We start from the raw sequence: 13,366 nt of genomic DNA, 5'->3' as shown, positions 1-13,366 counted from the left end.
GGCTTATGCTCTTTCAGTGGATGTAAGGTGTTTCAATCAAGACTAGCAAGGCCTACTGATCGATCTTCGTCCCAGCAGACAAAGTAGCAACTCCAAGCTGAAGCAATAATAACACCCTCCTCGATCTCCTGTGTTTGGGTAGGGTGCTGGAATCACTACTCCATGTGGTGGAATGGAGGGCAATTTCTGTGTATCCACGGGTTCTCTCTGTTGCGTGATGGGGCTTTTGATCCTTCTGCCACCATTTCCTCCATCCACTGCTGCAGCTTAGGACTAACTTTAGCGTCTGAGGTTTCAAAGCTTCAGGACATCGAGGCAGTATAGGAGGAGGTCCCTCCCTCTCAGAGGAGGGCACAGTATTTTTCTAAATAGTACATAGAGCTCAAGCACAACCATGCGAGCCTGCACATCAAACTTCACCTCCCCCTTTTTTTTTACACCTCTCGTAAGATTAAAACTCACACCAGTGCAGAACCAGTCAATTTTTAGTGAGGGGGCACTGGCTCTGCGCTATGGATCTGAAGGATGCATAGATTCAATTTGCCCATCTGAGAGCCCAGTCGTCGCTTTCTGCGATTCTGCTCAAGCACAGTGCCCTTCCTTTTGGTCAGAACGCATCCCACAGGATATTTACCAAGATGCCAGATGTGGAAGAAGGGAGCTGGAAAGCATGGGGGGGGGGGAGGACATAGAAGGGGAAGGGAGGGGGAGAGGAGGATCAAAACGACATCACGGGGGACAGGAGGGGGGTGGGGGCCCAAACGAGCATCAAGGGGGATCAGAGGGGGCTGGGGGCACACACAAGCATCACGGGGAACCAGAGTGGGGTGTGGGGGCGTACACACGCCTCACGGGGGGCAGAGAGAGGGGGTGGGGGGCACACCCGAGCATCACGGGGGACCAGAGGGGGTTAGCAAAAAGTGGACAGGGAGCAGACAGCTGCCGGCCTTCCCATTGACCAAGATAATGAAGGCCACATCAATCCTAGGCCCCGAACAGCACCATGCCCAACACTACAGTACAAAGAAAGAACACGGCCATCTTGGTATGGTATGGCAGATCAGCAGGGATTTCAAACGTGGCTAAAACAAAGGTCACATAAAACGGGGCATTTTAAAGGCTCACAATATGAAGGCCCGTGCAGCCAATTATTCACATTAAAGTCATTAAAAAGTCCATGAAATGCGTCATTGTGCGCCGCTCGTTGCAGCCCAGGGTGTGGGGCTTACCTTCCAAGGTGACTCTGCCATGAGTGCACAGGAGGTCGTCCAATGGTGGGAGGAAGCAGAGCTGCAGCCGATCCGGCAGCCACAGAAGCGTGAGCGGGAACAGCAGAGAAGAAAAGTGATTTTGTACGGTCTGTACCTGGTATATAAAAGGTCTATGCTTGGTATAAGAGGCTTCACCTGGCCAGTAGTCGGCCCATGAGGCTGCACTTGGTGTGATGGATGCACCTGGGCAGGTTAGTCATATTTTGAAAATGATACCTTTGTAGCATACGCGCACATCACTTGCATTAGAGAACAGCACTTGGGCATGCATGGCTGCACTTAGCACGCAATGGCTATACCACCCGGGGATATACATTGCCTATGACAGAAAATGTACATAGGAGGCTTACTGTCACATAAAGGCAGTATGCCCTATCATGGCCCAAATGGACATGCCATGGCTGCAGCTCTGCCATATTAAGACAACACTCGTGAATACATGGTTGGAATTCTTATGTCAATTAGTGTTATTTTATTAATCGCACACGTATTGCACTGTTTACATCAGAGATGCCACTTTGTGATGCAATTAGTGCCAGAGGTCCGGTGGCATCACGTAATATGATGTCAAGGTCAAGCGTCCTATGATGCCACTTCTGATGCTGTAACCGGATGTGTGATGACACTCATCCCTGGCATTGTGGTGAACTGGCGTGCTTAGTTTCCTCCCCACCTGTATATGGCGGGCTCGGACACTCACCCAGATGTATTCACATTTTGACCTCTCAGACTGCGTGGAAGGATGGGACCTATGTATCACGTCGAGGGATTCTCACTCCACCTACATCCCGCTCTATAACCCAGGCACCCGTTTATTATTTTGCCATGGATTATTGAGTGTGTTGTGTCCATTAGCATAACAGTTCATCTGCACTGAATTCTTATAGCAGAGATAAACAGTAATGCTGTCCTCACCCCAAGAATAGCACAGATGGAGGTTCAAGTTGAAAATCTTAATTTCTTGGAAACCTGCTGACGGATACAGCAGCTGCCCCCTCAGGTCAGGCGACCACAGAAAGGCTCAGAGCCACTGCTCAGTATACACATTTCAAATGTTACATCACTCCTGGGAGGTAGTAAAACCAAGATTTACAGTCGGGGGTTCATCTGGCTGGCATCTTCCTCTCTTGGGGGGGGGGGGGTCATTGCTGCTCTCCGATATGGTGTGCTTCAACCAGGTACTCGCCCATGCCGTTCTGGGGCAAATTCCCCACCCCCACGTCCCGTAGCTTCAGGCTGGTGATGTAATCTCCCAGCTCCTTGATGGCTTTCACCTGTTCCTCAAGGTACTCGGACTCCAGTAAGTCACGGAGCTGCGAAACGAGAGAAAAACAGCTTAAATAACACAATGGTGAGAGAACTGGTATCCGTTATCAAAAAGGGGGCCACAGCTGGAGTAAATCCAATATAGACAGGACCGCAGACAACCCAGAAGAGACAAACCGAGAGTAAATGTAGGCAGGGCCATGAAAATCAACCAACACAGAACCAGTGTAATTAACTGAATAGGGAAGACACTGGTGAATAACCAAAATCCACCAAAAGTGAGCTCGAGTGATAACACCCAAAAGACACTTGCAGCACAGAAATATTCAAAAGGGACAGAAGTGTGATACATGGCAACAAAATTGGACAGGGTAAGTAACTCAGTGATGCATGATGCAGAGGACAGAGGACGGAATCCCCCTCCATTGGGCAAGATTAAGGCATGGAATCCGGCAGCAAGCAACAAACTCTAACCCGTGGGAGTGAGCAGGAACAAAAACAAGTATTGGCAAAGAGCTAACGGTATTGGCATTTGTGTAGACATGGGATAGGCATTTGCCAGGGACTATCAGCATGGTACTTATACACACAAACTGCTTAATTTGAACAGGATGTCAATGCAAATAACAGATGGGAGGGCACACATATTGTTTATAAATCAAGTGGCTGAAGGTACACTTAAGATATTTGTATTACATCTAGAGTTCATTTACAGCAGCAATTAAGCCAGTATCTCTCAGACTACTGTTTAGAGAACCTTGGCAGGTCATATGCAGCACAAAGATTGAAGCTACTGCATGATAGAGCTAGCCCAAACAGTTCACAGGAGGGTGTGTATGGGCAGAAGTAAGTGTATCCAACAGTCAATATTAAATAACTCAATACATTAGTTTGAGTAGTGGAAATAACCAAGGGGCACAATGTTTGTTTCTATAGGAAGAGACAAGAGAGAAATTGAACTTCTCTGAATGACCTATTTAGTAGCAACACAATAGGTAAGAATCTAAAACAGATAAAATTCAGGTTACTAAAAGAATTAAGCTTCACTATATGAACAGCATCTAATCTGAGCTGTTTTCTGTTCTTTCACGGTACAGGCAACCACTGCATTGAAAGGATTTTGCGACACATTTTATAAATGGAAGAACCCAAATCGAACATTATACGATCGTGACTTTAAATGTATAACCAAATATTAAATATACTGTTCTTAGTAAGATCAAACCTATGCTCTCACCTCATATAATGTAAGTTGAGATATCACCTATAGTCGTGTAGGACTAGATTTGGAAGTTCTGTTGAGTAAATAATAATAAAAAAATGGTGCATGGATATGTTTTGAAAGCCAAAAATTCCATGAATGTTATTAATTGTGTGTGTCCGGACAGTTAGTATGCGGACACTTGATAACATGGTGATATCAATGCTCACCTGAAAAGGCTATTAGTGTGCTCTCCTCCTTCAAATTTAGTTGGCCAGACTCATTCTTCATTTAAAGATAAAAGAAGCATATCTACAGCTACAACAACACCTTGAAAACAACATCCTTGGCAAAAGGCAATCTGGTTTCCGGCCACGCCATGGGACTGAAACAACCCTATTAGATGTAAAAATGCAGCTCCAGCAAACTATGGACCAGGGAAAACCGGCCTTGCTCCAGGTCCTTGACCTCTCCGCTGCCTTCGACCTTGTGGATCACGAGCTCCTATGCAAACACCTCAAAAACGCAGCACAATTTTCCCACTCCCATCCATTGTGGAGTTCCACAGGGATCATGCACATCACCCACCCTCTACAATATCTTCACCCTCCCTCTCTTCAATGACCTAGATGATCACAACATAGCCTACAACAACTATGCTGATGACACTCAGGTCCTCCTCCCTCTCACTGGCTCATATGAACAGGATGCAGCTACCCTCAACAAGATCTACGCTATCATCGAGGCCTGGGTGGCAGCAAATGGTCTCAACAGAGATGAGACAGAAATACTCCTAGTAGGTCCCAAACAAGTCCTCAACAAACTTGATAGCACATACGCTTCATTCAATATAGACAACACAACCATTATCACTGCAGCTGCAGCAAAAACCCTCGAAGTCTACCTAGATGCCTCACTCTCCATGTCCCGCCAAGTAAATGCGATCGCATCCTCTGCGGCACGATCTACCAAGATCATTAATGCTGTCAAGCCTTACCTCTTCCCCCAAAAAACGACCTAGCCATTGCAAGAGCCACAGTAGGAGCCAAGCTTGACTACTGCAACATCCTATTCCTAGGCACATCCTCCAAAAACTTAAAAAAAAACTTCAAACGACACAAAACAACGCACTAAGGGCAGCCCGCAGCATCCCTAAAAGGGAACACATAACCCAAGCAAGACAAAACGCTCATGGGCTCACTGTATTGGAGCGCACCCTTTTCAAATCACTCTCCATCACGCACGCCTATCCCAAACAGCCCCACCATACCTGTCGGAAGCCATCCACAGAGACAGCTCTACCAGACCCAACACTGCAACCAACTCTCTGTCCCAACCTACAAAAGACTAAAAGCTGGTGGGTCCAGCTTCGTAGTACTAGCCCCTAACAACTGGAACGCACTACCACCTGCTCTCAGAAAAGAACCCTCAATCTCCTCCTTCCGGAAAGCTCTCAAAACACAACTCTTCCAATAATGATATAAGAATGTCTCACCCAACCACTATACCTGTCTTTACCACTGGTTCTAGGAGAATGTTGCAATCCACATTCCACTGTAAACGCAATCTGTACCCCCTGCACTAACTTAGCATCCATGCTTTACTGTATATTGTATACTAAACCACCTATGTAAAATTATCACCGGACAGGGCCAAACACTCCAAATTCATTGTATGCTGATGAATGTAATATAATGTACATTTTAAATGTAAATATAAGCTGTACCACAAGCAAGTATCCATGTAACAGTGCCACGATGCCCCTGGGCCGATGGTGCTTTATAAATCCAAATAAATAAATACATTTAGATAACCATGATAGGAATCCTTGCATGGATCTGTAAGTAAGTCCATATGATGGTATTATTCTTTAATTCAAGTTGACACCCAGTACAATAGCATAATATATAATTTGCCTCACCATCCTCCTTTACAATTGTATCATGTTATTAACCATGCAGGTTATTGTAGAAGCTTCCTCTTTGCAAATAATATATAAACAGTAATGAAATAGCACACTTAAATGGTTCTGATCCCTAAAATAATAAACAGTTCTTAAGTTAGCCTTCCCTTACTGTCAGGAAAAGGGTGAAACGTGTGTGGCGGCCGCCATTTTGAAAATCTGACGTATATAGAGCCCGGATGACATCATGCATCTGACGTCATCACGGGCCACGTCATTGTTGACAAACAAGACTTGGTAGGGCGCACATAGATACTGTGCGTTCCTACTGACCGGGACTTGACCGTTTCCAGTTATTGCCGTGCAACAAGATATTGCATGGCACCTAGTACAATGTTCGTGTGCAATTAGTTGAACTGCAGTCATGTTTTTTTTATTTTTATTAAGCAGAATGCCTCTTATTAAACAATCACTGTGCCTTCAGATATACCACATGTTGTACTTTCCACATTTCTTGTTAACAATGTCACTTGTTGTTGTTAACCATTTAAGTGTTATGTCATTACTACTTGTATATTATTTGCAGAGAGCGGCTTTCTACAATAACCTGCATGGTTAATAATACGCTAAAACAATTGTAAAGGAAGGCTGGTGAGACAAATTATATAATATGCCATTGCACTTGGTGTGAACTTGAATTAAAGAATAATACCATCATATGGAGTTACATTTAAGGATGCCTGTCAAGGATATCTCAACTTACCTCACGAGGTAAGAGGATACGTCTTAATAAGAACAGTACATTTAGTTATACATTTAGTTGAGTAAAATCTACCAACAGATGAAGGTTAGTACAGCATTGCATGATGTGGTGGCACGGTGTAGACCCAGCGTCCCAACACTTAATTTTATATTCAGGATCACAGGGGCATGCAAGGCGAAGGGACCTTTTCAATAAACTATCAAACACTGATATTTAAGTGTGGCTTACCACAACACGAAAACGCTTTTTGGCTAAGTAGTATTGAGACTACAACCTAAATGTGCTATTTTCTTTTCTAGTCTGCCTTCCTTTAACCTCAGTTTATTTTCCTTATTTTTTGCATGGAATGGTTCATTATTACTCGAAACACATGTTGGCATAGGGGCATCAGAAATGTAGAGATGTTTTAAAAAAGCACAGATCTGCATTGAAGAGCATATTGTAAATTTATTTGAGAATATACTATTTTGGCACAAGGATAACATTAATGTAGAAATGTTTCAAAGGTGTACTGAAATTTAAGGAGTATGAGAATGATATTGATCTGACATGCTGTTGATCTGGGAACAGGTTTGCTAGCAGAGCATCCGCTGTTATTTAGGAAACACTTGTGTGTTCATCAATAAAGTATTGATTGAGTGACATTATCTATATAACCATTGCATAGATGGTCTAAGATGGACTACAATGGAGTTTTTATCAAAAGTGACATAACTACGAGTGACATTACCTAGAAGGTATATCAAAATAAAAGCTACTTACTAGCATTTACTAATATTTGGTCTAAACAGATACTACTTTTATATATCAATACTCATCCTGCCATGTGCTAAGGAAGTGGTGTACGTTCTGTTATTATATATTAGTTCTGGCTGGAGGGAGGCCAGGTTACACCATCCCAAGCAGCAAGCACACAAGATTCTTTGTATCCAATCTCAGATACCGACGGTAGCCTCACACATTCCTAGTTATGCCACATAAATGTGCTGGATCTTCAACACTCAAAGGTTTTCTTCCAGTTGTGAAGGGGCAAGCGGTCCCCTTTGTGTGACCATGTTTTACCTAAACAAACCCGTCTTGAACCACATCCCCCTCAACTTTGCAGGCTGTGGTTTTGTGGGAGTAGGCCATTGCATTGGATCTTCTGATTTAGGCTCTTCATTTACCAGAGGGGGTAGGAGGGGGGTGGGGGTGGGGGAGTTTTACAACCAGGAGGTGGATGCTTGCTACAGGATGGAAGTAATCATTTGCAAACACAAGGTCCGCCTTTCAGTAGTCCAGGATATTTTTGCGAGTCGAGACACTCCATTGGTGGATTCTCTTGCCTCCCTCAAAATCCCAGAATCCATCAGTTGTCTCTGGGGGACGGTTTGTTCCTTTCCTCTGACCTCCCACCCCTTCCCCATTCAGCAGGATACCCAGACGTTCATGTCTCGGCTTGTGCAGCCGGATTTGGGTGGTTCCATGGTGGCCAGCCTTGGTCCTCAAGAGGCTGGCAGTGATTCCTTGCATCCTGCTTCCCCTGAGACAAGACCGTTTCTCACGCATAGGGAGCACAGGAAATGGCTTACCATTGCCCCCTTCCCTCCCACCCATTCGCTTATGTTGCCAGTCTGGTTCCTTAGCAGTCTGCCTTGGGGCACCTGGTGCTATCGGAGAACGATCACAGCGTGATCATGGTGGCCCATAGACTTTCCACTAGAGCACAATACAAAAGTCAATTGCCATGTTTTGTCATTACGGCCTCAAAAGTCAGTTCAATCCATTATCTTATGAATTGTATTCCCTCCTTTATTTCATGTCAGACGTGGCTAAATTAATCAAAGCTCTTCTTGCTGCACTTATCTCTTGGCAATGATGGCAGACAGGAAAGTGGATGGGAGTGATTCTTATCCAATCCACTGATGAAGCAGCACTTTGGGAGGCTCGGGTGGATGTTTCTTTCAGTTGTGCAGCCTCATCCGTCCTGCGACCTCGGTATTTTCACGTTTTTTTTTTAGCCTTTGGCAACATATTTTTATTTCCTGGAAGACTGCCTTCCTGGTCGCCTTAACTTATGTTTGCAGGGTTAGGGAGCTGCATGCTCCTTTGTCCTCTGAACTTTTCACTACTTTTCATAATAAGATGGAGCTCTGCAATCATCATCCTTCCTTAATCCCCAATAGTGTCAGATTTCCATATCAATCAGGTAATTTCTCTACCGGTTTTATTTACTGCCTGCTCCTTGGAAGTGGAGCGAGTTCTCCAGAATTTGGATGTTCATAGGACACTGAAGTTACCTCAAAAGGACCAAGGAATTTTGGTTCCCTGGGTAGTTCTTTGTGCTTTACAGCAGTCAGCCATGTGGTCAGCTGCATTCTCTTGCATTGGAGAAGCTACAGGTGTCAACATATTGTCCCACTGTAGGCGTGTGCCTGCTACAGGTGTCAACATATTGCCCCACTGTAGGCGTGTGCCTTCAGTGAGCGCAAAAGCAGCATATGTTGCCTTCGAGAGGCATGTCCCAGGACTGACAAGCTGGCCTTGCCTTCTGTTTTGTGAAAGCACACCACCTTGAATTTCATTCCTGGGCTGATAGGAATGGTCAAGCTGTAGTGCAGAGCATTTTGGTTAGTCAGTTTTATTATTTTTATTTGTATATGGTTTAAAGAACCTTTACAAACAACACAATATAAAATACATGATATACTTTCAGTTTACCAATCAACATCTTTCATTTTGTACAGGAATTTGCATACAATTCATCACGTTTAGCATAAAATAGCTTATAAAATGATTATAAAATACGGTAAAACAATGTAAACAATATTGTATAAAATTGTAAAATGCAACTGAATACACTCAGACTTACAATTCTCTCACAGACAGCGACCCAATACAAGATTAAAATAATGCAAGCCTAAGATGTACTGAATCTGATACCATTTTAACTTCCGCCAAGCCCTTCTCCACCATACCCTAAACACGAAACAGTGCACTACGCACTCTTTCAGAATCGGAGTTCATACAATCATTCCGAAAATCCTGTGTTTTTATTGACTCATAGTCATGAACCAACCCACCCAAAAAAGTCATATAGACAGTACCTTACTTCGTACATTGGGTAAGGACATGTCTAGAGGGTTCTAGTTCCCCCGTTACATTACAAATCCTACATGTCCTTTCCGCTTTGGGGATCTTAGTTCTGGCTCCCAAAATAAATTGGTAATGGCAGTTGGTTTGTTTGCAATTTCAGGTGGAATGCTTACAAGGACATTGCCTCAAATATCATTGTCTCTGCAGATAGGAATGTACAATATTAGATATATATTTAAAATTCAGGAGTCTCTAGATGCAAGTAATTATTGACCCAGTCGCATTTCCTTACTTTATTTTTGTACAGTTGGTTTAGGGCAGATAACCTAGTCCCTCTATCAAAGTCGGGTCGCCATCCTATCTTCCCGTAGATTCTGGACATTAAATGACCATAATCAGTTTTATTTTGGTGAAGATACGGCTCCCCCTTCTAACGCAACTTGGTGAGCAACTGGCATTGCGGGTTGGAGTTGCCTTATGTGCAAATGGCCTTGGGGTATCATCAGTTGTGCCTTCAGAGACACCAGCCCCAATTCCAGCCGCAAGTACTTAATAGGGGTGGAAGGTGTCGACTTTAAAAAGTGCTTCCAAAAATAGCTCTCTAAGCGATCCAGCTACTGATGGTCATCCATGCATAGGGCCTCAAGACCATATAGAACCTTTGGCAAAAAGCATTGTTTGTATAATGTTATAATACTGTCTAAAGTGCTACTCGCGGGCCTAGCGGATAATGTTCCCACTACGGTGGTCAGACGATGAGCCTTGATACTCTCTTCCTCTTTAATTCCACTATAAGCCCTATTCGCGCTAACCTCGAGCCCCAAATATGGGTAAATATCCACGTAATCAATAACCCCATGACTGGTGGAAAAGCTGACGTGCTTTAGCGGAGATGGTCATCACCGTTGTTTTCCCCAGGTTGTCAGATAGTTTTCCTTAGCATACCTGGCCTGTGTTTCAAACATTGCTTGTGCCCCCAACAATGTATGATTGAACATGACCAGGTTGTCCGCATATAACATACATGGGATATGGCAATCACCTATCCTGGGGAAACAACCCAGGCCAATTCTGAAGCACAGCAGCAAGTCAGCCAGGTACAGGTTGTACAAAAATGGGGCTAGCGGGCATCCCTGTTTTACAGCCTTGTGTTTTTTCACCAGGTTAGTCATAGAGCCCTGGTCGTCCAGGCACACACTGGCTTGGGTATTAAAAATGGAGACTCCTAAGTATGTTCAATAACCACTTGGGGCATCCCCACTTCTCCAACTTTGCCCATAGTTTCTCACGATTGACTCTGTCAAAAACTGCACGGAAATCTACAAACGTTACATACAGCGTTGCACCCTGCTTTGTGAGCCAGTACGTCGAATATCCTCAGATTGTTGATGTTACTGCGGCCTGGTCTGAACCCGGGTTGGGAGAAATGCTAAATCTGTTTACTGGCTTTCCATTTCTGGAGAGCCTAGAGGGTAAACATTGCAAAAATGTTCCCCTGTTAAGTTTAGGTCAACCATTCTCTTTCAGGAATTTCTGCTAGATAATCTCCAACAAGTAATGGGGAACGGGGGATGGGATGATAGAATAAGTAAAAGTTATTCACTGTAGTATCTGCTGTACCCCTAGTCCATAGTACGCCTTTCTCCAGATGCGTTTTAAAGTTCCATAATACATAGGCACAGAACATGTTTTACAAAATTTGAGGCAGTTTCACATCAATGACCTATGGTGCCTGGTATCACTATATGTAGTTGCGCTTTACACCTTTTATAGAATATTTTGCAGGTTTAAACACTGAAATATTCGGCTCCATATTAAGAGCAGGTCAACGAGGCTAACAATTCTCAAGAACAGTATCTTTTTAGATCAGGGCTACTTTGACCAGCATCTTAGAGGAACTGCTATGAGAGCTCGATTTGCACTTTCTATGCCAAATTAACAATAAGATGGCTTGAATCTAGCATTATCAACAAGTCTAGTTTAAAATGTTTACTATGATACAGCTGTGGTGTTGGCACGTTGATGATGTATATTCAATATGGTTGGGAATATCGTCTGAACTCCTCAATTTTTTGTCCAGGCGTAATGAGAATGTCATCATTAGATACTCAATAGATTTTCCAAAAGGTCCATGTCATTTTAAGATCTGAAAATTGTGGAAACAGCAGGAGCTAAAATTTGAAGTCAGCATTTTTTCTAAGCCAACATCACCAAATGCAATGTTGCATGCTTCTTGTCCTTGCCCTAAATCAAAAAACAATAAAGCCATTCGTTTTGGAGGGATTCAAATTATCTCACATTTAAGAGAATGTCCCATGGTACAGCCAAGTACTTTAAGGTCAGATGTTGTAGAAGTCAGATTGTGAATATGATGTGTAAAAGTTTTACAAATTGATACTATTGCAAGCCTTCTTCAGAAAGACCTATTTGGAAAACAGATAATCACCTATGGGTTTCATCACAAAATGTTCATCTACACCTTGCTATTCACCAGGAGCTTTACAAAGAAAAGGTCAATACCTTGATTGTTTTGTCACTATTGCCCATTGAAGAAAACATTCACTTCATTGAGCCAGAAGGATGATTGGTCCAGGGCCTTCCAAACCTTCTGGGGCTAGTGGACTGGCTTGACGCTTCTTCTGTGGCTCTGCAGACAAAAAACACGAGCGATCAACTAAGCACTTTTTCAATTAGATGATCACTTGCACAGTTGAAAGATTGACAGGCTTCATACCCAGTGCTATGCCCCCTCAAGTAGGAATCTCCTCCTGCTTCCCTTCCTGATCACAGATCACGTTGGACCATTGGACCCTTTCTATGGTCAGGTCCAAACCAAGGCATTCCCTTCACACCCCCACCCCTTCCCTTCTTTGCTCCCTCCCCTCCCATGACTTTCATTGAAGCTGAGCCTGGATTTTTCCATTTTGCTAGCCTTTAAGATGAACTTTTCTTTTTCTTGGTCTCCCCTCCTCTCACCTTTCCCCTTTATGCTCTTTTTTTTAACTTTGCTATTCACCTACTATTTCAGGTCTCTTCTTCTCCTTGGTCATTCCTTCTCTCAACTCGGCCTCTCTTCTGTCCTTTGATAGTTATCTTCCCTTTCACTTTCTTTGCTTGGTCTTCAAATCTCTAGATCGGGCCTCCTTATACACCCCTGCATCTGCATGCTCCTTTCGCGCACAGTCCCTCTTCTTTCTGTTCCCAAACCACCATGTCCCTCCTCTCGTTTTCATTCATTCCGCTTGCACCCAAATGTTGGGACACCCTTTCCCTTCATATTCGCTCCTCCTCTGTCTTTCAGACTGTTAAAAATTAATTTGCTTCAGTCGCTCTCACACGCTTAATCCTGTTATGCTTTCCATACCCTTCATTGTTACTTTGTACAGTTGCTACTAATTATTGTCCAAGCACTTTGGCGAACACACTATATATACAATCGAGACAGTCCCCTTAAATTCCCATGGAGAGCTTCTTCATGGTTCCAAAGGGGACTGAAGGATGATTCTGCATCTGTGCTGCTTGAACACACTAATTGTGAGGATCATGATGGCCACGCTGGCCCAGATCATGTAACATCGTGGGAGTGGATTTGTGCACTGGGAGCACCAGGATGTGTACATGCAAATCCCTATTTGGGTTCTGCACCACATGTGCCTGAACTCCTTCCTGAGGGATACATATCCAATTTAAGGCCCTTCCCTTGAGTTTCAAACCAGCTCTCAGAGCCATCCAGGGGATGGCAGTTGTGCAAGTTTGTTTAAGGAAGGAGGGCGTCCATTTATATCCTTACTCGGCCGTCCTACATAGAAGCGATCCATTTACCACTTATGTCCAGTCTGGAGTTGGTTCATTGTTAAGGATTTCAATCAGGCGACACGCACACCGTG

The 13,366-nt window shown here is 43.8% G+C and overlaps 2 long non-coding RNA genes across 2 annotated transcripts in view; one reads left to right on the top strand and one right to left on the bottom strand.

Moving 5' to 3' along the window:
• LOC138546237 (uncharacterized) overlaps positions 1-13,366 on the top strand; it is a 340,336-nt gene that overhangs the window by 164,596 nt on the left and 162,374 nt on the right. The gene's annotated exons all lie outside the window — the stretch shown is intronic.
• Positions 1,715-12,318, bottom strand: LOC138546259 (uncharacterized). The gene is made up of 2 exons (XR_011290908.1): positions 12,000-12,318; positions 1,715-2,584 (listed from the first exon to the last, which is right to left on the bottom strand). It is a non-coding gene; the product is annotated as an uncharacterized lncRNA (long non-coding RNA).

The sequence above is a fragment of the Ambystoma mexicanum genome, chromosome 1q (assembly GCF_040938575.1).
Source record: "Ambystoma mexicanum isolate Mex_15411 chromosome 1q, UKY_AmexF1_1, whole genome shotgun sequence".
NCBI classification, from domain to species: Eukaryota; Metazoa; Chordata; class Amphibia; order Caudata; family Ambystomatidae; genus Ambystoma; species Ambystoma mexicanum.
Note: the sequence above shows the minus strand (reverse complement) of the source record. Positions and strands in the feature narration are given on the sequence as shown.